This window comes from Geotrypetes seraphini, chromosome 6 (genome assembly GCF_902459505.1).
Source record: "Geotrypetes seraphini chromosome 6, aGeoSer1.1, whole genome shotgun sequence".
Taxonomy (NCBI): domain Eukaryota; kingdom Metazoa; phylum Chordata; class Amphibia; order Gymnophiona; family Dermophiidae; genus Geotrypetes; species Geotrypetes seraphini.
This window is the reverse complement of record NC_047089.1, coordinates 185,120,759-185,145,606: the sequence shown is the minus strand read 5'-3', so window position 1 is coordinate 185,145,606 and position 24,848 is coordinate 185,120,759. Positions and strand designations below refer to the sequence as shown.

Below are 24,848 nucleotides of genomic sequence, written 5' to 3'. Positions count from 1 at the left end.
TCATAAGTTGAGCTAAAACAACATTGAGATCCCAAACCACTGGAAGTGGTTTAAGCGGTGGATGGAGATTGAGAAGTCCTTTCATAAAGCGAGAAACGATAGGATGTGCAGAAAGGGGTTTTCCATCCAAAGGCTGATGAAAAGCAGCTATAGCACTAAGATGGTCTCGAATAGATGTAGTTTGAAGTCCAGATTGTGATAAATGGAGTAAGTAGTCCAGAACGGATGTCAAGGAGGAAGATCTGGGTGGCAAGTGAAGTGTAGAACACCAAGCAGAGAATCTAGTCCACTTATGGCCATAACATTGTCTAGTTGATGATTTTCTGGAAGCAAGTAAGATATCTTGAACAGACGGAGAGAATTGAGAAAAGTCTGTTATGCAGAAAGGTACCAAGCTGTTAAATGTAGAGACTGCAGATTGGGATGAAGCAAGGATCCTTGACTCTGCGTGAGTAGAGAGGGAAATACTGGTAGAAGAAGAGGCTCCCTGGTGCTGAGTTGAAGTAGAAGGGAGAACCAAGGTTATCTGGGCCACCGAGGAGCTATCAGAATCATGGTGGCATGTTCTGACTTCAGTTTGACTAGAGTCTTGAGAATCAGAGGAAACGGAGGAAAAGCATAAAGGAACTGATTCCTCCAGTCCAGTAGAAACGCATCCGCTTCGAGACGTTGAGGGGCATAGATGCGGGAGCAAAATTGAGGCAGTTTGAAGTTGAGAGGTGACGCAAACAGATCCATCTATGGAGTACCCCAACGGGCAAAGATTTGGCTAAGAGTAGGAGAATTGAGTGTCCATTCGTGAGGCTGTAGAAGACGACTCAATTTGTCCGCCAAATAATTGTGTTGACCCTGAATATAAACAGCTCTGAGGAAGATGTTGTGAAGAATTGCCCAATGCCACAATTTCAGAGCTTCTTGACAGAGGGAGTGAGAGCCCGTCCCTCCCTGTTTGTTGACATAATACATGGCTACCTGGTTGTCGGTACGTACAAGAATCACCATGTCGTGAAGGAGATGTTGAAAAGCTTTGAGAGCATAGAATATCGCTCTGAGTTCCAATAGATTGATATGACACCGATGGTCTGCTTGAGTCCAGAGACCCTGAGTGCGAAGACCGTCCACATGAGCTCCCCATGCGTACATTGATGAGTCGGTTGTGAGGACTTTCTGATGAGGAAGAGGGTGGAACAGCAAGCCTCTGGAAAGATTTAAAGAGAGCATCCACCAACGGAGAGACTTCCGCAATGAAGGAGTTATGGAAATCAGTCGAGTTGGTGGATCCACGGATTGCTGCCATTGGGATGCCAGTGTCCATTGAGGAATACAAAGGTGAAGTCTGGCAAAAGGAATCACATGAACTGTAGAAGCCATGTGACCGAGCAGAACCAACATCTTTCGTGCTGGAACAGTTGAAAGTTGGAAGAGTTGTTGAGAAATCTGAAGCAGGGCGGCCTGACGTGGTTGTGGAAGGTATGCTCTCAGATTGATAGTGTCCAGAGTTGTTCCTATGAATTGGAGAGACTGAGAAGGAGTCAACTGAGATTTGGGAAAGTTGATGTGAAATCCCAAACTGTTGGGTTGCTGCAATAACCCCTGAAAAAGAGGGAGCCTTGATGAGCCAGTCGTCTAGGTATGGAAATACTTGGAGACCCTGGTTACGAAGAGCTGCAGCCACCACCACGAGACATTTTGTGAAAACCCTGGGAGAAGAAGCCAATCTGAAGGGGAGAACACGGTACTGCAGATGAAGGCTTCCTACTTGGAATCTGAGGTACTTGCGAAATGCTGGATGAATAGGGATATGAGTATACGCCTCTTTGAGATCGAGGGAATACATCCAATCCCCTTGGTCCATTAAGGAATATAAAGTTAGCAGTGTGAGCATTCGAAATTTCTCTTTGACTAGATATTTGTTGAGAGCTCTGAGATCCAGGATCGGTCGCAAATCCCCCGTCTTTTTGGGAACTAGAAAATAACGGGAGTAGAATCCCAAGTTCCTTTGGGAAAGAGGAACTTCCTCCACAGCTCGAGCTTCTTGGAGAAGAAGGGGAAGATGCGACTGATTGGAAGGACACTCTTGGATGGCGATCTGGAGGCACCTAAAGAAGCCAAAGAGAGTATCCCTCTCGTAGGATGGTAAGCACCCAGAGATCTGATGTAATTAGCTCCCACTGGTGATAAAATGTGGAAAGGCAACCCCCTATGGGGAGGGGAGAATTTGGAAACAGAGAAATTTGAATGCTCATGTCGAGATTGTCAAAAAGACTGAGCAGGCTTGGTGGCAGCAGGAGTCTGAGATTTTTGTTGGCGCTGTTGTTGAGGAGGACAACGAGGAGGAGGTCTTGAAAAAGCAGGAGTCGTTTTCTGAGAATAACGACGTGGAGTCTGTTTGAAACCTCTAGTTGGTGCAGGTTTAGGTTTTGGTCGAATGAGGGAAGCAAAAGAGCGTTCATGTTCTGAAAGACGCTTGGTAGCTGCCTCAATAGAGTCATCAAATAATTCATTTCCCTGACAAGGTAGATTTGCTAATCTATCTTGAAGGTTGGGATCCATGTCCACAATACGTAACCATGCTAAACGACGCATGGCTACAGCAAAGGCCGATACTCGAGACGAGAGTTCAAATGCATCATATGAGGCTTGTAACATTAAGAGTCGTAATTGAGAAAGAGTCTTAAGGATGAGTTTAAATTCTGAAAGACGAGTGGTAGAGATATCCGGGTAAAAAGATGGTAAAATCTTCAGAAAATGGTTGAAGTAGGACGTAAAGATGTAGCTGTAATTAAGAACTCTATTTGCCATCATAGAGTTTTGGTATAAACGGCGACCTTCTCTACCTGGAGAAACTGAAGCATAGATTTTGGAAGGATGTGCTTTCTTTAAAGAGGATTCTACTACCAGGGATTGATGAGATAGTTGAGACTTTTCATAACCTTTACATGGAACTGTTCGATAACGGGATTCCAATTTAGATGGAATGGCAGTGATGGAATAAGGAGTCTCCATATTACGAACAAAGGTTTGTTTCAGAACAGGAGTCATAGGTAATCTGAGGGACTCTTTCGGTGGATGAGGAAGCTCCATATCTGCTAAATATTCAGGAGTATATTTAGAATCTGAATGAAGATCCAGTTTGAGAGCTTGTCCCATATCAAAAATAAATTTGGCAAAAGAAATGGATTTGGAATCAGACGCTTCCTCAGGAGATACATTGCGAGATTTAGGAAGAGCTGAGTATGAGGGAGAAGCCTCTCTAGAATATGGTGAAAGTGGCTCTGAGTCTAGACGTAGAGTCACAGAAGAAGCTGCACTGTGAGGTGGAGTAAGAGAATGTTTTCTCTTCAGGCTCCTGGATGGAGAAGTACCAGGTGTACGTGGTACAGAATGAGTCGAGGTCTGTGGTGAACTGTCTCGACGGGGTGGCTTCGATGGTGGAGTCTTCGGTCGAGAAGGACTTCGAGTCGATGCGCGATGGTGTCGAGATCTGTGCTTCTGCTTCGAAGAATGAGGCAGAGAAGTCTCGGTATCCAATGCCGAAGACTCCCTCCGAAGCTTGGGAGCAATAGACCGGCGCTTCGGAGGAGGCGAGTCTGGATAAGAATCAGACGAAGAAATTTTCTTCGGTGTCCTGGATCGGCCTCGAGATACTGGAAGCTCTGGTTGTGCGACAGGCTGATCAGTCCGAGGCAAGGTCGAGGACGGGACCAATTGAGCCACTAAGGAGGAAATCTGAGTGGTCAGTATAGATTTCAGCATGTCCTCCAGCATCGGCACCGAGACAGAAGATTCTGACCTCGTAGGTGCAGCAGTATGCTCCAAAGAGGGCAACCTCGAAGGTGAGTATTCCCTTATCTTGGAGGTACGCTTGGAAGATGGACGTGCAGAGGAGTCTGGTGGCTTCTTGGGTACGGTACCTGAAAGAGAACCCGGAGACTTACCCACCATAGAAGACTTCGCAGATGGCACCGTCTTCGAGGGAACCGAAGCAGGTAAGGTCGAGGCCTTCGAGACCGAAGCTCCAGCCGGAGCCTGGGTCGAAGCCTTCGAGACCGTAGTCGTCGATGTCGTCGGAGTCGAAGCCTTGCTCCATGTCTCCGAAAAGTTGAAAAAATTGAGCGCACCGGCGTCGAAAAGCCCGTGGAGTAAGAGTGAAACAACGGTGACAATCTTCTGGGGAATGAGTGGGACCCAGGGACTGTAGACAGCGGCAGTGGGGATCGGTGACCGAAATCACACGATTACACTGGCGACAACGTTTGAACCCGGTAAGAGGCCGGGACATGGAAAAAATAAAGTCCGTGTCGAACGAAAGGAGCAAATGGGCCTAGGCCCAAGGCTTACCGGCCGGACACGAAATCAAAGAAACAATTGAAACTTTTTTATTTATTTTTTTTTTAAGAAAAGAAAACGAAAAAGAAATAGGAGAGCACAGTGACCGAACTTAACTGAAAGAAAAGAAACAGCCACGGTGAAGAGAAGGCAATGCTGCAGAGATGTAGAAAAACGTGTCTTCTTGTCTCCGCGGAATTAAACGAACTGAGGATCCTCTCAGGAGATGCGCCCCATAGTTCGGGCGGGAAAGCACGCACGCATGCGCGGTACAGTGCTCGAAAGATCGAGATCTTCAAGCAAGTTTGCTTTCGAGGCTGTCCGCTGCGGGGCTCCGTCGGTGACGTCACCCATGTGTGGGAATATGCTGCCTGCTTGTCCTGGGATAACACAAAATCACCCTCGACCATGGCCGCACAAAATACTTCATAGGGCCACATGCAGCCCTCAGGCCGCAGGTTGGACACCCCTGGTTTAGGATTTCTTCGACTTAAAGAGCATCAAGAGGACCTCCTCTGAACAACCGCATCTCATCAAGGCTGGGCACTCAAGAGCCATGCTGGAAGACCAAAGCGCTGTGGGTCTCTTATAGGCATTGGACCCTGACCGAGAAGGTTGAAAGGAAGAGGGAGGTTGAGCTTCCTGTCTCACTGAAAACTGATGAGATACACAAACAACAGACAAAAAGGCCAATCCAGAGCAACTCAAATCACGAAGCTGGGATGCATCACTATCTGGCGGATGATCCGACCAACTGGAGGCCACGGAGGAGCTTGTGAGCTGGCCAGGGCTGAATGGGGAATGGACACCGAGACCATTTGGCTCAGGGCTGAATAGGGAATGGACCCCAAGTCCAGGAAGGGTGGCACACAGCAGGCTGGCTCCACAGATCCAAAGTTTCTCAGTGAAGTAGCAGTCCAGCCCTGCGGAACTGTGTCCTTTCCTGACAGACGACCACCGCAAAGGGGTCTCAAGGCACTCAATCCACAGAAAAAGACTAACTTTAAGTGAAAAAATAAGAAAAAAAGTTGCATCAAATCCAAAAGACTTCTGTACGGATTGCTTGCAGAAACTGAAAACTACAGGGTGCTCTAACTCTCTGAGGTGGGAGGGGCATATGCTCAGAAGTGTTTGAATTTCTGCAACTCCCGGATTGTGGGACGGGATTGAACACCTAGCGTTCTGCATCCAGAAGGGACATAACAAAATATGAATGATTTAACCTATTAAACTGGAGATATTTCACCTCACAATAATTTCATAATTATGTATTTCTAAATAGTATAACCAAATCAGTAATTTTTTGACATAGCTATAAAAACTAATCTGAAAAGTTATTTTTCAAAAAATAAACCTTCACCTGGTTTTAAATATTAAGATTATACCAGCAAAAATAAGTCTCTCTGTAGAAAGCCATGATTTAAATAAAGAATTATCTTTTTATCGATTTTAAGACCCATCTTATTTTGAACTAACCAATTTTGGGTTTAAAATGTTCTTAGTCTGACATAGGGTGACATAGAAACTGAGCAGTCTTCTAATTCCACTGCACAACAATTTTTTGGTTAAGTCTTGATTCCTGAAAAGTTTTTGGTGATTATGACAGGTACCAACTTGGTATGCTCAAATATGGTTTTGGTTTTACTGCATCACGTAAGAACTATGAGAAATAGACATTTTTATGTTTACTGACAATAAAATATATAGTCAAGTTTACGTTTCGCACAAGCGACTAAATGAAACAGAATTAAAAGTGTTTTGCTCCCGAGTTTCTTTTATATTCAGTATCTGGTGCATCACGTTGTAGCATCCAACAATAGTCGGCAAGCATTGACGGATTCCAATTGCCCTGGTATCGTTTCTCCATCGTAGCTATGTCTTGATGAAACCTTTCACCGTGCTCGTCACTCACAGCACCGAGATTTGCGGGGAAGAAGTCCAAGTGTGAATGGAGGAAATGAATCTTGAGTGACATATTGCACTTCATTCTCTTGTATGCTTTGAGAAGTTTGTCTACCAGCTGAATGTAGTTTGGGGCTCTGTAATTGCCCAGAAAATTGTCAACAACGTCTTTCAAGGCTTTCCAGCCAATTTTTTCCGGCCCAACTAACAGATCTTCAAATCGCTTGTCACTCATAACATGTCTGATCTGGGGGCCAACAAAAATACCCTCTTTGATCTTGGCATCAGTTATTCTTGGGAACATCTGTCTTAAATAACGAAAACCTTCCCCTTCCTTGTTCATTGCTTTCACAAAATTCTTCATGAGTCCCAGTTTAATGTGAAGAGGAGGCAAAAATATCTTTGTCGGGTCAACAAGCGATTCATGTGCTACATTTTTCTGTCCTGGAACTAACTTTTTACGGAGTGGCCAGTTCTTTCTAGAATAGTGCGACTCTCTGTCTCGGCTGTCCCATTCGCAGATGAAACAGCAGTACTTTGTATAGCCAAGCTGCAGTCCTAGTAACAGAGCAACGACTTTGAGGTCTCCACAGATATTCCAGTTATACCTGGTATACTGGACATACTTTAGTAACATTTCCATATTCTCATATGTTTCTTTCATATGTGCTGCATAGCCAACAGGTACTGAAGGATAAACGTTGCCATTGTGCAACAGAACAGCTTTCAGGCTTAACATTGACGAATCAATGAAAAGACGCCACTCTTCCGGGTTGTGATCACAACCAAAGACCGAGAACAATCCTTCAATGTCGCAACAGAAACAGAGACTGTCGACTTGTGCAAAAAATTTGGTTATATCATGATGCCGGTCTCGAAACACAGAAATTTTCGTACCTGGTGATAGCAAACACCATTCCTGCAGTCTCGAACCTAGCAGCTCAGCTTTTGCTTTTGACAGACCCAAATCTCTGACCAAATCGTTCAATTCGGACTGTGTTATCAGATGTGGATCGCCTGATGAGGATGGTTCAAAATCCGGGTCAATGTCACTGTTAGAACCCTGCACTGCAGTTTCTTCATCTGGTTCGTCTAAGGTCCAATCCTCTGGTGGTTTCGGAACTGGAAGACTGTCATCATGTGGCATGGGTCTCATTGCTGAAGGCAGATTAGGATATTCAATTGACTTCTTGTTTTTGGCAGAGAAACCAGACACATTAGTCAAACAGAAATAACAGTCCGTCACATGGTCTTTCTGTTCTCGCCATATCATCGGAACAGCAAATGGCATCGTCTTTCGAGTACCTCTGAGCCAGGCTCTCAGACTAACAGCACATGTCGCACAGCAAATGTGAGGCGCCCATTGCTTGTCTTGATCACCTATTTTGCAGCCAAAATACAGATGATAGGCTTTCTTTACAAGGGCAGTCATCGAACGTCTCTGAGGCGTAAGTGTATATTCCCCACAGATATAGCAGAATGTGTCGCGGCTGTTACGACACCGACGAGACATATTGCCCGACACCAAAACGTCTATAGCATCAAGCTTACTTACTGTTATATTGCTACAGCTACTATACTTTACTATACTGATACTATATACACACACGGACTATCTATATTAACCAAATGAGCAGGATCGGTGTATGGAAGCCACCATTATAGCATGGTGAGACAGCGCAAGCTCGTTCAGACCTGCCCAGACATGCCCAGGATGTCATCTTCCATAAAACAGCTTCCAACCTGGCTAGATTTTATGCATGGACATACCCAGGCGGCACAAACCGTTGTTGATAAGACACTTATGGGAGAAAAAATTGTTTGCATCCAAATATAAGAAAAAATCACGACAAAATTGAAGATTTCTCTGAAATGGTACGTGATGGGTAATTTTTGATGTAATATTCATGATCAGCACCCAAAATTCTATAAGAAACACCCAGCAGTGTTCAGGAAGCAAAAACTTTGTTGTGCAGTGTTCTCTTTGGCTTATTGTGTTTCTGTCACAATTTCATGGTGTTTCTTTTGGTGATATTTTAACCCGTTTTATGTAAACCACTTAAGACTAGATTAAGATAAGTGTTATAGCAAATAGAAAACAAATAAAACAAAGTGTTTTTACAATATAAGGTAATTTCAGTTCCCTGCATCACTAATATCAATACAATCAATCACCTTTCCAACATTTAAGCAATGATCACATTATTTGAAAGCCAAAACAGTTCTTCTGCCCCACCAAGCAATATCTTGTAGCACACAGCTTAATATTCATACCCTTTATATCTGCAATCTATAACTCATGGTTTTTCCTTCTTTTGACAAGTCACACAACTTCAGTATATTAGATCAGTGTTCGTGGACTGGTGCCGGTCCACAGGGCCAGCACGAACAATGGGCCCAAGAAAGCATTCTTCAGTCGCTGGTCCATGGTGCGATCAACGCAGCGTCTTCGGGCCGGATCCCCGAGTGCTGCAGTGCACAAAACTGTGGGGAAAAGGCTCCTATACGCAGCCTGCGCCTGAACCAGAAGCTTTCTCTCTGATGTCACAACGTCAGAAGGAAGGCTTCCAGATGAGGAGCTGCCCACAGCTTTGTGCAATGCAGCACTCAGGGAGTTGGCCCAAAGACACTACATTGATCGCACAGTGGACCAGCCCAAAGATTACCGTATTTTCGCGGATATAACGCGCACCATTGTAAAACGCGCACAGGGGTATAGCGCGCAGAAATCACGATGATATGTACAAAAACTTTTCTATACCGCGCTCAGGCATATAACGCGCATGCTGCCCGACTCTCCTCTGGCCACCCCGACTCTCCTTTCGCTCTCCCCGACTCTCCTCTGGCCACCCCGACTCTCCTTTCGCCCTCCCCGACTCTCATCTGGTTGCCCCGACTCACCCTGACTTTCGGTGCACTGCCCCGACTCTCCTCTGGTTGCCCCGACTCACCGTTCACCCGCCCTGACTTTCGGTGCACTGCCCCGCCTCTCCGTGCCTGTCCCCCCTTGAAGGTCTGCCTGTCCCCCCTTGAAGGTCTGCCTGTCCCCCCTTGAAGGTCTGCCTGTCCCCCCTTGAAGGTCTGCCTGTCCCCCCTTGAAGGTCTGCCTGTCCCCCCTTGAAGTCCTGTCCCCATCCTGAAAGCCTGATGCCCCCCCTCGACGTCCGATTCTTCTCCCCCCTCGGCAGGACCACTCGCACCCCCACCCCGAAGGACCGCCGACTCCCCGACAATATTGGGCCAGGAGGGAGCCCAAATCCTCCTGGCCACGGCGACCCCCTAACCCCACCCCGCACTACATTACGGGCAGGAGGGATCCCAGGCCCTCCTGCCCTCGACGCAAACCCCCTCCCCCCAACGACCGCCCCCCCCCCCCAAGAACCTCCGCCCGTCCCCCAGCCGACCCGCGACCCCCCCCGACACCCCCACCCGCCTTCCCCGTATTTTGTGTAGTTGGGCCAGAAGGGAGCCCAAACCCTCCTGGCCACGGCGACCCCCTAACCCCACCCCGCACTACATTACGGGCAGGAGGGATCCCAGGCCCTCCTGCCCTCGACGCAAACCCCCCTCCCTCCAACGACCGCCCCCCCCCCCCCAAGAACCTCCGACCGACCCGCGACCCCCCTGGCCGACCCCCCCACCCCCCTTCCCCGTACCTTTGGAAGTTGGCCGGACAGACGGGAGCCAAACCCGCCTGTCCGGCAGGCAGCCAACGAAGGAATGAGGCCGGATTGGCCCATCCGTCCTAAAGCTCCGCCTACTGGTGGGGCCTAAGGCGCGTGGGCCAATCAGAATAGGCCCTGGAGCCTTAGGTCCCACCTGGGGGCGCGGCCTGAGACACATGGTCGGGTTTGGCCCATGTGCCTCAGGCCGCGCCCCCAGGTGGGACCTAAGGCTCCAGGGCCTATTCTGATTGGCCCACGCGCCTTAGGCCCCACCAGTAGGCGGAGCTTTAGGACGGATGGGCCAATCCGGCCTCATTCCTTCGTTGGCTGCCTGCCGGACAGGCGGGTTTGGCTCCCGTCTGTCCGGCCAACTTCCAAAGGTACGGGGAAGGGGGGTGGGGGGGTCGGCCAGGGGGGTCGCGGGTCGGTCGGAGGTTCTTGGGGGGGGGCGGTCGTTGGAGGGAGGGGGGTTTGCGTCGAGGGCAGGAGGGCCTGGGATCCCTCCTGCCCGTAATGTAGTGCGGGGTGGGGTTAGGGGGTCGCCGTGGCCAGGAGGGTTTGGGCTCCCTTCTGGCCCAACTACACAAAGTACGGGGAAGGCGGGTGGGGGTGTCGTGGGGGTCGGCCAGGGGGGTCGCGGGTCGGCTGGGGGACGGGCAGAGGTTCTTGGGGGGGGGGGGCGGTCGTGGGGGGGGGGGGGTTTGCGTCGAGGGCAGGAGGGCCTGGGATCCCTCCTGCCCGTAATGTAGTGCGGGGTGGGGTTAGGGGGTCGCCGTGGCCAGGAGGGTTTGGGCTCCCTCCTGGCCCGATATTGTTGGGGAGTCGGCGGTCCTTCGGGGTGAGGGTGCGAGTGGTCCTGCCGGGGGGGGATGTATCGGACGTCGGGGAGTCGGCCGGGCAAGAGGGCTTGGGCTCCCTCTTGCTCCGATCGTGGATGCGGGTGCGGGTGGGAGCGCGTGCGAGCGGTCGTTCGGGGTGGGGGTGCGAGCGGTCCTGCTGGGGGGGTGAATCGGGCGTCGGGCGGGGTGGGAACTATGTTTAAAAACTTTTGTATACCGCGCTCAGGCATATAACGCGCGAGGGGTATGCGCGGTACGTAAAATCACGTATAACGCACGCGTTATATCCGCGAAAATACGGTACACCGGGGGGCAGGCCAGAAGGCACCGTAGATGACGTCACCCACATGTGAGAATATGCTGCCTGCTTGTCCTGGGATAAGGCAAGACACATGGAGGGAGACAACAACGGTAGGGGAAATACTTTTCTTTTTTTTTATTTAGTGATCGATTGATTTTTTTTTTTTTTTTTTAGTTATTGATTTGTCTGTTCAGGAAGAAATGCATTTGTTTCTTTTCCTCTGGGGATGTACTGCTTGCAGAGTCTTGCATCTTAGGGTTTGTTTGTAAATATTAGTACTGTACTTTTAGTTTTTGGTCCTGCATTTGCATGGGGTTATCTGTTTTCTGGTAGGATTGAATGTTAAAAAGCATAGTGTGCTTTGTGTATTTTAATTTTGTGGTTAACTATTATGTGTTGTTAATACAATTATTTTGTGTGTATATATGAAAAATGAATGGAAAAAATGGTGTTACAATTAGTACTATTATGGGGGCGGGGTCTAGGGTGGAGATTGGGCACGACAGCCCAGTGTTCTTCAACTGCCGGTCTGCAGACCGGTGCCGGTCCACAAAATAATTATTTTATTTCCACTGGTCCATAAGTGGCAAAAGGTTGAAGAACACGGTATATTAGACGATATAGGATATACATGATAGAAAATTAAGGAGGTCTGAAAAACATTCCTTTTGCCAGATGGTTAAGTCTGATGATTGATCTCAGGTGTTTATAAAATTAAAAAAAACATTCCGATTCCTGCAGACCCAGTAAACTGGGCAAAACTTATGTATTTTGTGTGAATTTAATCTAGGTAAGTACATTAAAAAAAAAAAAGGAATCAGATGAAAGAAGTTAACTTACATTGTAGTCCTTCCTCCATGTGACTTGAAACTGATTTTTCTTTAAAAAAAAAAAAAAAAAAAGCCGATGGAAAAGTAGAAAAGATGCGGCACAGCGACTCCAGATAAAACAATAAAAGAAGCCGCGGTGCAAGAAAAGCACTTAGATTCGCAGAGAAGAGAAACAGGGCTTTCTGGCTCCACGGAAAACTAAGAACTGAGCACCACGTTGAGGAGACGCGCCTTCTAGTGGTGCAGCACTAGCAAACTTTAAGATCTTCAATCAAGTCTGATGGAAAAGCTGTCCGCGATGGGGCTCCGTGGACGATGTCACCCACATATAGAGAATATACTGCCTGCTTGTCCTGGGATAAGCTTAAAACTCCAGATCTGTAAAGTTACAGCACCGGAGAAACACCAGCCTAATTTTAGCAACAGATGCTCAACACTAATGGCATACAAATTACATGCACGCTGTTGGTTTTGAGAATGTCTAGAAATAGCAGTTGGGTAAGTGACTAGGTAAGTAGAGTATGCTCCTCCGCAGTGCAAATTCAAAACGAAAGTAAAAGGACGCCGCGGGAAAGGGCAAAGATAAAATTTTTAACCACGTGACGACTTTTTAAAATTTTATCTTTGCCTTTTCCCACGGCATCCTTTTACTTTCACTTTGATTTTGCACTACGGAGGAGCATACTCTGCTCGCCTAGTCGCTCACCCAACCACTATTTCCAGTTGTTATCTATATGGTACTTTAGACCCCTGATGAAGGAGTGTTTCATCGAAACACGGACCGTTATCGAGTCCTGGTTTATCTACCTCTTGAACCATATGTTGGATACAAATGGTTTTTTGTTCATATTTATGTTTATTGATTAAAGACTTGGCATCTTATAGACCATTCCTGCAGTTTTTCCCTTTTTTCATTGTTCAACATATCACTGCAGCTCTGTTGGATTTTTTGCTTGTGTTTGGTTTGAGAATGTCCCAGGAAATTTTGGCCCAACCCCCTCTGCCTCCCTTACCCCCCAAAAAAAACAAACAAACAAACAAATAGCCCCACCAATTCCCCCCTCTCATCTAAAAAAACCCCTGGTGGTCTAGTGGGATGGACTCCCCCAGCTCAAGGACCCTCCCTACTCTACACCTTATTTTGAAGGCCAGCAATAAGAATGCCCACTTCATAGAAACATAGAAACATAGAAGATGACGGCAGAAAAGGGCTATAGCCCATCAAGTCTGCCCACCCTACTGACCCATCCTCTTAAGTCAATACCTAGCGACCGATATTCCAGTTCGACCCTCGTAGGGATCCCACATAGGTATCCCATTTATTCTTAAAGTCCAGCACGCTGCTGGCCTCGATCACCTGCGCTGGAAGCTCATTCCAACGGTCAACCACTCTTTCTGTGAAGAAATACTTCCTGATGTCGCTATGAAATTTCCCGCCTCTGAGTTTGAGCGCATGCCCTCTAGTGGCAGAGGGTCCCCTGAGAAAGAAGATATCATCTTCCACCTCGATACGTCCCGTGATGTATTTAAATGTCTCAATCATGTCTCTTCTCTCCCTACGTTCTTCTAGAGTGTAGAGCTGTAGTTTGTTTAGTCTCTCCTCGTACGAGAGACCCTTTAGCCCCGAGATCCTCCTGGTGGCCATCCGTTGAACCGATTCGATTCTAAGCACATCTTTACGGTAATGTGGCCTCCAGAATTGTACACAGTATTCCAGATGAGGTCTCACCATGGTTCTGTACAATGGCATTATGACTTCAGGCTTCTTGCTGACAAAGCTTCTACTGATACATCCCATCATCTGCCTTGCTTTAGATGAAGCCTTCTCCACTTGATTGGCATTTTTCATGTCTGCACTGATGATTACTCCTAGGTCTCCTTCCGCCGAAGTACAAGTTAAAGTTTCTCCATTCAAGGTGTAATTTCTGCATGGATTACCGCTACCGAGGTGCATAACCTTACATTTCCCAGCGTTAAAGCCCAACTGCCAGGTCGAGGACCATCTTTCCAATGTAAGCAGGTCCTGTGCCATACTATCCTGTAAAGTACATTCCCTTACTATATTGCATAGTTTAGCGTCGTCGGCGAATAATGTTATTTTACCCTGAAGCCCCTGAGTCAGATCCCCTATGAATATGTTGAAAAGGAGTGGGCCCAGGACTGAACCCTGCGGTACTCCGCTGGTCACCTCCGATGTTTTAGAGAGGGTACCGTTAACCATTACCCTTTGAAGTCTTCCACTTAGCCAATCATTGACCCAAGTAGTTAGTGTTTCTCCTAACCCCATCGATTTCATTTTGCTCAACAGCCTGCGGTGTGGGACGCTATCAAATGCTTTACTGAAATCCAGGTACACGATGTCCATAGACTCTCCCAAGTCTAGCTTCCTTGTCACCCAGTCAAAGAAGCTGATGAGATTAGATTGGCAGGACCTACCCCCGGTGAATCCATGTTGATTGGGATCCCGTAGATTTCCCTCAGACAGGATCGTGTCTAATTTGCGTTTAATTAAAGTTTCCATGAGTTTACACACTATTGATGTGAGACTCACAGGCCTGTAATTCGCAGCCTCTGCCCTGCAACTCTTTTTGTGTAGAGGAATGACGTTAGCTGTTTTCCAGTCCAAGGGTACTCTCCCCGTGCTTAGGGAGAGATTGAAGAGTGCAGCTAGCGGTATCGCCAGGACATCGCACAACTCTTTGAGCACTCTTGGGTGCAGATTGTCTGGTCCCATGGCTTTATTTACCTTTAGTCTTGACAGTTCACTGTAAACTTCACCTGGTGTGAACTCAAAATTCTGAAACGGGTCGTTCGCACTTGACTTAGCCTCTAACTGAGGACCGTGTCCTGGTGCCTCGCAAGTGAAGACAGAGCAGAAGTATTCGTTCAGTAGTTCGGCTTTATCTGAATCTGCTTCCACGTAATTCCCATCTTCCCCCTGCTTCATGGCCTACCTTTTCAAAATAGCAGGATGTACTGAGAGGGGCCTAAATATCATATAAAGAGAAACTCCTTATATGGTATTTAGGTCCCTCCAAACGTATCCCGGTATGCATAAGGCAAGGGCAGGGCCACCATTCTGAATAAGTGGGCATCGCTCCTGCCAGTCTTCAAAATAAGGTACCGGGATGGCGGGGGGGCTTGAGCCATACAGCCAGGTGGGGGGGAAGAGTTCTTGAGCTGGGAGCCCCAGCCAGGCCCAGCCCACTAGAGCACCAAGGTTTTCTTTTGGGAGCTCAGCAGGCAGGGGCTCCGGGGCAGTTTTAGGTCTTCCACTAGACCACAAGGGCCATTTTTGGAGGTCGAGGGGAGGATTGGGACAAACCTTAGAGCTCAAGGGCTGCAGCATCCGTTGTAGCTTCAGGAGGGGTGGGGGAGGTTGGGGGTTTCAGGGACATTTGCAGGTCTGAGTTCTCTACTTTTTACTTTCCTGTCAGTGTATGAACCAATCAACACTCAGGCACAGAGACCTGCCGTAAAAGTTGGATAATAAAGATAGATAAGAACATAAGCAATGCCTCTGCTGGGTCAGACCAGAGGTCCATCGTGCCCAGCAGTCCGCTCACGCAGCGGCCCAACAGGTCCAGGACCTGTGCAGTAATCCTCTATCTGTACCGCTCTATCCCTTTTTCCAGCAGGAAATTGTCCAATCCTTTCTTGAACCCCAGTACCGTACTCTGCCCTATTACGCCCTCTGGAAGCGCATTCCAAGTGTCCACCACATGTTGGGTAAAGAAGAACTTCCTAGCATTCGTTTTGAATCTGTCCCCTTTCAACTTTTCCGAATGCCCTCTTATTTTTCAAAAGTTTGAAGAATCTGTCCCTCTCTACTCTCTCTATGCCCTTCATGATCTTGTAAGTCTCTATCATATACCCTCTAAGTCTCCTCTTCTCCAGGGAAAAGAGACCCAGTATTTCCAATCTCTCAGCGTATGAAAGGTTTGCCATACCTTTTATCAGTCATGTCGCTCTCCTCTGAAACCTCTCGAGTATCGCCATATCCTTCTTAAGGTACGGCGACCAATATTGGACGCAGTACTCCAGATGCGGACGCACATCGCCCGATACAACGGCAGGATAACTTCTTTTGTCCTTGCTGTGCATTACACAGAGTGCTCATTTTAATACTAATGAGCTTTTTGTAATATGTTAACATAGGATTGATTCTCTGCAGCTGGTACTGCTATAATGTAATCTAATCTAATCCTTAGGTTTGTATACCGCATAAGTATAAGTAAAAGCCACCAAGAATCCTTTTGAGCATTAGAGGCAACAGTTATTCTAAGCTAGGACTGGCTACAACCAGCCTTATTCAAAACAGTATGCTTTCAAACATATGCCCCGAAATAGAAAATACGATGTTAGCTATACTGTACTTGTAGGTTTAAGGATAAGAACATAAGAATAGCGCTTACTGGGTCAGACCAATGGTCCATCAAGCCCAGTAGCCCGTTCACACGGTGGCCAATCCAGGTCACTAGTACCTAGCCAAAACCCAAGGTGATAGTAGAGCTCATACTAGTAATCTGTTTGGCTTAGTAGTTTCCAAGTTAATAGAATCTGGATCAGCCTTACTCAAACGGTATGCTTTTGAACATCTGCCCCAAGATATAAAATAGCATGTCGGCTATACTGTACTTGTAGGTTTAAGGATAATAAAGCTCACACTAGTAATCTGCTTAGAGCAGTATCTTCCGAGTTAATACAATCTAGATTCGTCATCCAACTAGGCCAAAATAAATTGATTTCTCCAAAATTTAATATACGGTATATCCTATTAGCTTTCCCACATATGTGATAAGAACATAAGCAGTGCCTCCACCAGGTCAGACCATAGGTCCATCCTGCCCAGCAGTCCGCTCCCGCGGCGGCCCAAACAGGTCACGACCTGTCTGAATCACCAGAAGGGGCCCCCTTGCCACCTTGGTTTCTCATTGAAGTCCTATCTTCCCATCGAAGTCCTAACCCTCCGGTCTTGCACATGCACGACCTGGTTGGCTTTCTAAACTTGTGTTACATCCCAGCACCTCTCTCAGTATCCCACGATCCCTTTATCCCTCAGGAATCCGTCCAATCCCTGTTTGAATCCCTGTACCGTACTCTGCCTGATCACTTCCTCCGGTAGCGCAATCCAAGTGTCCACGACCGGAATTTATAGTGATTTAACCATTACTCAATTAGGGAAATAAAAGGCAATCAATTATTGGTTGCCACTCACCCCCTGTTTGGAAAACCCTGTTAAGACAATTTTAACTTGGTGATGGGAAGATTCCTGTCAAAGCATCCCATATGCACTCTTACCTACTCCAATAGTTCTCAATCATTATATTAGGACACACTGGTGTTACCCCTAAGGGCCTGTCATCAACTCCGTGCTTTCCTTAACCAACTGTGCATGCAACCTGGGGTGACAAACCCAGAGGCAGGTACTTAAAAATAGTGACTAGTTATAGGGTTTTTATTTCCCCCAATGTTAACTGCTGCCACCAACCCCAACTGGAAATGTTACAGATCTGTTCTCCATAGGTTCTGTTTGCTGCCTAGTTTCTCAGAAGCTCATTTACAGTTATGTTAGTATCTGGCACTACAGTACTAGGATTTTGTCACTAAGGTGAAACTAGAATCTGAATATATATTATAGAGGGGTAGTCATTAACAGAATAAACATCAACATTTCCCCCCTCATTGGCAAATAAAAATGGACAGAAATAAACCACGTCTTTTTTATTTGCCAAAGACAGGATAATGCTTGCCACTATACAATGGAACCAAGACTGGCTGCTATTTAGCCCATCATGCATTGTGTCCCCAACAGGTTGAAAGTGTGTCACAAAATCATTTCGTGTAAACAGCAAGCCAGTGTTTCCTTTACATCCATCAGTTGCCTGCAAGCTGGGAAGACCAGCAATCTTTAGAATCAGGTTCTTGAAATCCCCATAACTGGTCCCTATTTCTGCTTTCCCACTGCCCCCCCTTAACAGCTGCCTCCAGTCCCAACTGAAAATGTGTTGCAGGTCTGCTATAAGTTTGAGTAGTTTGTGTTGCTTCAAGGTATTTGGCAGTAAAAGGGATTTTGAAGTAATAGGAATATGGAGTGAAGTGAAGGACTTGGGTAAGTTTTCTAGTTTATTGAAATCTTCATAAGGAACCAGACTTTTGACAGGTGTTGTAAATCTTCATAAGGAACCAGACTTGACAGGTGTTGTATTTCAGCTTCTAACACCTGTGTCAGGGGACATACATTCTGAATGCACCTTTCGTATGCTTAACCGTTGATCAAGTTTAACAGGCCACTAAGACAATGATCTAAATGAGATATCTTTTTATTCTTCCATGCTCCACCAAAGAATTAATGTTACCACCAAGATCTCATTTAGACCACTGTCTCTCACTCAGCAGCCCTATTAATAAATTTAACAATCAAGCGTATTAAAAGACCAATCAGAATGTATGACCCCTGCCACAAGTGTTAGAAGTCAAAAACAGTCTCCTGTTGGGTCTGCTTTCTGAAGACTTCAATAAACTTGGAAATTTACCCTCTGGTCATTATTGAAAATCCAACCCACTTTCCTATTATGTTTTCTCTCAAGATGGTTCTTACCTAGCTCCTTTTGTTTCTCTGCTTTTACTGATGTACTATATATACTCTAATATATAAATTGGGATTTTTGGACCCAAAAATGGGGATCACAGTTTATATCCTTGCCCCGTCTGTCATACCTGCTCTGCCGATCCCTGGTGGTCCAGAGGTGCAGCGGGCAGGAGCAAGATTTCTGTGCTCCTGCCCTGCTGCTAACCCAGTCGGTCAGTCGCTGCCATGAATTCTGGTTTCATCAGCCGTTGAGCGGCACCGAGCAGGAGTGCGCTTTGGCGCCGAGCGGCTTTCTGACTGGCTCCCACAAATTCTCGTGAGAATTCGCAGGAGCCAGTCAGGAAGCCGCTCAACACTGAGCAGCAGCGCCAAAGCATGCTCCTGCTCAGTGCCACTCAGCAGCTGAAGAAACCAAAACTCGCAGCGGCCACAGCAGCAACTGACTGGGTTAGCAGCAGGGCAGGAGCACAGAACGCTTGCTCCTGCCCGCTGCACCTCTGGACCACCAGGGATCAGCAGAGAAGGTACAACAGACAAGGCGGGGGGGGGGGGGGGGGCTGGATGCAGAGCCTGACAGGGGAGGGAGGCAAGGGAACAGGGTACAGATCCTGGCAGGGCACTTGAATATTAAGCCGCCCAACTTATATTTAACCATTCAACCATTATATTCAACCATTTTTCCTCCTTTTTGGGAGGAAATTAGGGTCTCGAGTTATATTTGAGTATATAAGTTAACACTAGAATTTGAATATACATTTGTTTTGATTTATTAAAAGTGAGAAATCTGGGACTAATATGTTGCATACAGTTTTTTAATATGGGACAGGCAAATTCATACTAAAACTTTCAGTTAAACAATATTTAGGCGTGCTTTGTTCAATGGGTCACAGTCAGGTGTATCACAACAGAAGAAAGGTTAAGGGCAACTGGTATAATGGGATCCAATGGGACAGGAACAAAGCACACTTGTTTCTGCCCATGGCCATACCACAACCAATGATGGTTACAATCTCTGGCTGTAGTCTCACAGTATTGCTAGAGGGTTGCTGTAGTTAGTGTAGTATATGACTTTGTAAGATGGCACAGCAACCATATTGAATTCAGCAAAGCCACAGAGGCAGAAGCAAATAAGCATTGTTTCTGTCTCAGCAGATCCTATCAAACCACCAGAGAGGGTGCTTACAGAGATGGGGAGCCAAAAAAGGGGGCACTGAAAACATTTGATTATGTCCTACCTTATTATGGGAAGTGGGGGTGTACCCAAACAAAAACCATTGCCAGAAATAGACAAAATTTATGGCTGCTCATATATAAACTGTAAGGGGGAATACATCTCAACCCTTTGCTATGCATACTCTAAAATGGATAAAAAGGTTTTTTTGGATGATTTGTTAATTTGCCTAACATTTAAATACTGTATTGAAAAATTAACTTATCAGTCCCAGATTCCTCACGCAGGTAAATTCTGTGTAAGAATAATTTATATTTAACAGATTTTGTTCAGCTGTGGATTTCAATTTTGCATGTCAGGAGAGAGAAAAAAAAAAGTTGAGAACCACTGCAATTGTTTTTACATATTAGGGAAAGTCCTGCCAGATTCAATAGCATCACAGGAAATATGAAAGATCCCTTAAAATTAGATATAAAGACGATCGTTTGGATCTGTCCAGAACGTATGATCCAGAGTAGACAAAGTCAGACACTAAGCTGGGTTCGAGGAACATTGGTTTTTAACAAGACTTCTTTGATTTACCCGGTCTTCCGCTAAACATCGAACTTGCACTTGCCAATCACGGCTATAAAGCAGTATTCCGTCCCAAGCTTCCTCCCCCCCCCCCCCCCCAAATATATGCCAACCAAATATATTTACCTGTAGATTTAGCCACACATCCTCGTGCCTATCTGCAAGTTGGGATACCCTTACTTCCCATACCTAGGAATGAGAGATTGATTCTGAATGATGTATTTTCTATTCAGAAAAATCCAAATTATTTTTCCTTCGAATGAGACTAGAAAGGGAATCTCAACCACATTCAAATAAAACCAGACTATTAAAACAAATCATTAAAGATGTAGCTTATATCTTGCTCGAGACAGCCATTTAAGCTAAAAAGTGACCCATTTTCACCTCTTTACACAGTAGGGGGTGCTTATATGTAAAAAGAACCTATACAACTGGTTACCAAATCACGTTTTTTCCCCTCAAACTAGAAAAACGAAGAATGTATATAAACATTAACACTTCACACCATCATAAGTCAGAAATTCTGCTTCGCCATTTAATTCATTCATTTTACGATTAACCCCAGTTTAGCTATAAACTAGACCTTAAATAAGAACGGTCCACGTGGGTAGGAAGCAAAAATCGAGGGGCGACGACAACCTTAGCGCCTCACGTCCAAAATACCTATTTTACATAAGCAAGGTTATTACCATGTCATAACGTACGAATAAGAGATTTTTACAAACTGCCCTAAATACAAAAAGCAAAGAAAAAATAGAAACACAAAAATGAACCAGAGAATCTTCGCAAGCCTCAGGCTTTTTTTTTTTTTTTTAATATATATATATATATATATAACGCGCTAAACGTCACACAAATAACTAAACTCATATTTTACTTACCAAATATTCAATGAAAGTCAGTACAAACCTCGCCGAACACGCTTACTCTAGTCAAGAAACCGGATCCGGCTAGAAATTAAATAAATAAAAAAATGAAGAAAAAAAAAAAAAAAAAAGGCGCGCGCGGGCGAAGCAATCAGCAAACCGGTAAGAGCGCGCGCGCGCGTGTGGACGCAAAAACACACTACTCGCTCAGCGATGGGGAAAACAACGAAAAACGCTAAAATAATCACACCTTAAATATTGCTGCTGCTACTATTACTATAGTTATTTTATTTAACAAAAAGTAAATACAAAGAAACAATAAAATACATTTCTCCTTCTTTGAATTAAAATTAAAAATTGTTAATTAAGATGCCAAACTTACCAATTTTATTTTTAATCCTCTTGCAGCAGTCTGTTATGCAAAATAAAAGCGTACGCGCAGCGGAAACCATAATCTGATAAAAGAACTGCTGCCACCGACTTATATCAGTTGGAACACCACGTGACAGTTCTTCAGTCAGGGGAGGATGGTCTCCGCATGCTTAGTGATTGGGCGGTCAGCGTTTGGACCTTTGTCTAATGTGAAGCTTAGAAAACGTCTTCTGTTCATTTCTTTTAACAGACAGCAAAAAAAGAGGAAGACGCTTTAAAACGATATTGAAGCGTAAATACACAAATTATATATCCTTTCAAATACGTATGTGCATCATACACTTATTTGTTTTATTGGGAGGGAGGGGGAACGTTACGCTTTCATAGAGCCTTCTAAGTCCCCCAACCCCCATCTCCCTTTGCGACCACGCTGTTGCAGCGTGACTAGGCATTGGCTAGAAATGGGATTCGGTAGCCCCCCCGCCCTCTTTTTTTTTTTTTTTTTTAACGTTGCCTTCCCGATTCCCGTTCTGATTACGTCAATGGCTAGCTTGTCTGGTACCGCCTACCTGCAGCACCAACTTGAGGCTGCGGCAGTGGTTCCGGCTCAAAGTGGGGAGGGGAGAATAGGGGGAGGTTTGTTTATCCTTGTGTCATCGGTTGCTAAAAACATTTTTTTCTAAACCGCTTGCAGCTGGCCTGTGACCTCAACCTTCCGCAGTATCGCACGTCCTGTGTTTTGAAGAGCTGTGCATAAACTGACACAGTTGTGTGTATGTGTGGTCGTCTTGGTAAGAGACGATTGTTAGGTTTAAAACGGTACAGGACAGTTACCTGTAGCAGGTATTACGGGTAAGTGTGCTTTATTCTAGGACTTGCAGGCAGACTTCACGTGTGGGACTCCCTAGCTGCCAGAGTCATACCCCTGAGAAGAGGGTTACAGGAAAGGATTATGAGCCTGGTGAGATCCAGAGGGATGGAGGGAAGTTGGCTTCTAAGAGGATAATAAATTGTGTAGAACTGGTTGGCTACCAGCTAACCCAGCTGGAATACCTCTTCAGGCAATAGTGGGATGTGAAGGTATGGATGGAGGACCAAGTGGCTACCTTGCAAATGTCCTCTGTGGGAGTGGCATGCAGATGAGCTACTGTAGTTGCCAATACTGGGACTTTATGTGCTGTGCTGTGATATGGTCTGTAAGTGTAGCAAAAGGAGATACAGTCCACTAGTCATGTAGGGATAGTTTTCTTGGCAATGGGAACTCCCAGCCTGTTAGGATCAAAGGACAGGAACAATTGGGTGGAAGTTTTGTGAGGTTTGGTGCAGTACCTGCTCCATCTGTCTAATGAATTTTGTGAAGAACAGAGCTTTCGGGGGCAGCCCACTTAGAGGCAATGGGAGAGATGGAACCAAAGGCCTACTGAAAGACTCATCTGCAAACAGGTCAGGATAGCCACTGGAAGAGTGGAGAGACAGGTCAGAGTCATACCCCTGTGCAGGTTTCTGTGGAGAAACTGGCCTTTCAGGGGGACATCTAGGAGAACGTGGAGGCCTTGAGCGTCGAGGAGGTTGACATGAGGAGCCTTGAGAAAAGGAAGAACTATGTTCCCATGATGAGAGGCATGTCTGGATGCTGAAGCTGGATGCCTATTGCATACATTGGTTAGAAGCGTTGCTGGGCAGTGTCTATGAGCCCGAGAGGATTGCTGCAATGAGGCTTCTTGGTTATGCTTAGACTGAGCTGATGCTGGGAATGTAGAAGCAGGAGTTGGCACAGTGTGCATCGGCAACAACCCAGCTAATAGTCCCCTCAGCTGCGCCTGCAGTGATGGTGCTACTACCTCTATAGGTAAGGGTACAGGGGGCACTGGCTGCATTGGATAGCGAAGCACTGGTAACCCCACAGAGGAGATGTGCTTCAAGACAGACACAAACTCCTTTTTTATCCCAGGACAAGCAGGCAGATATTCTCACACATGGGTGACGTCACCGACAGAGCCCCGCAGCGGACAGCCTCGAAAGCAAACTTGTTTGAAGATCTCGATCTTTCGAGCACTGCACCGCGCATGCACGCGTGCCTTCCCACCCGAACTAGGGGGCACATCTCCTGAGAGGATCCTCAGTTCGTTTAATTCCGCGGAGACAAGAAGACACGTTTTTCTACATCTCTGCAGCAACTTTGCCTTCTCTTCACCGCGGCTGTTTCTTTCTTTCAGTAAAGTTCGGTCGCTGTGCTCTCCTTTTTCTTTTTCATTTTCTTTTTTAAAAAAAAAAAAAAAAACTTTTTCAATTGTTTCTTTTATTTCTGGTCCGTCCGGTGAGCCTTGGGCCTAGGCCCAATTGCTCCTTCCGTTCGACACGGACTTTATTTTTTCTATGTCCCGGCCTATCACCGGGTTCAAACGTTGTCGTCAGTGTAATCGTGTGATTTCGGTCACCGATCCCCACTGCCGCTGTCTACAGTGCCTGGGTCCCACTCATTCCCCAGAAGATTGTCACCGTTGTTTTACTCTCACTCCACGGGCCTTTCGACGCCGGTGCACTCAAGTTTTTCAACTTTTCGGAGACATGGAGCAACCCTCGGATTCGACCTCGGCGGCTGCCCCGGTCTCGAAGGCTTCGACTCCGACAACATCGACGACTACGGTCTCGAAGGCTTCGACCCAGGCTCCGGCTGGAGCTTCGGTCTCGAAGGCCTCGACCTTGCCTGCTTCGGTTCCCTCGAAGACAGTGTCATCTGTGAAGTCTTCCATGGGGGGTAAGTCTCCGGGTTCTCTTTCAGGTACCGTACCCAAAAAGCCACCAGAGTCCTCTGCACGTCCATCTTCCAAGTGTACCTCCAAGATAAGGGAATACTCACCTTCGAGGTCGCCCTCTTCGGAGCGTACTGCTGCACCTATGAGGTCAGAACCTTCTGTCTCGGTGCCGATGCTGGAGGACATGTTGAAATCTATACTGACCACTCAGATTTCCTCCTTAGTGGCTCAATTGGTCCCGTCCTCGACCTTGCCTCGGACTGATCAGCCTGTCATCCAACCAGAGCTTCCAGTATCCCGAGGCCGATCCAGGACACCGAAGAAAATTTCTTCGTCTGATTCTTCTCCAGACTCACCTCCTCCGAAGCACCGGTCGAAGCATTCGAGACCTATTGCTTCCAAGCTTCAGAGGGAGTCTTCGGCATTGGATACCGAGACTTCTCTGCCTCATTCTTCGAAGCCGAAGCACGGATCTCGACACCATCGCGCATCGACTCGAAGTCCTTCTCGACCGAAGACTCCACCATCGAAACCACTTCGTCGAGACATTTCACCACAGACCTCGACTCATTCGGTACCACGTACACCTGGTACTTCTCCATCCAGGAGCCTTAAGAGAAAACATTCTCTTACTCCACCTCACAGTGCAGCT

At 46.5% G+C, this 24,848-nt stretch overlaps 1 protein-coding gene across 3 annotated transcripts in view; it reads right to left on the bottom strand.

The window, feature by feature from the left end:
* Positions 1 to 21,857, bottom strand: part of SLC20A1 (solute carrier family 20 member 1) — a 140,606-nt gene extending 118,749 nt beyond the window's left edge. The window contains exons 1-2 of one of the 3 annotated variants that reach the window (XM_033949292.1): positions 21,451 to 21,857; positions 21,084 to 21,152 (exon numbers count right to left, since the gene is read on the bottom strand). The gene's annotated coding sequence lies outside the window, so the exon portion shown is untranslated. Of the gene's footprint in view, positions 1 to 20,328; positions 20,392 to 21,083; positions 21,153 to 21,450 lie in introns of all 3 variants that reach the window. The other 2 variants (XM_033949293.1, XM_033949291.1) reach the window with 2 other exon arrangements.
* Between the last annotated feature and the right edge of the window lie 2,991 nt (positions 21,858 to 24,848).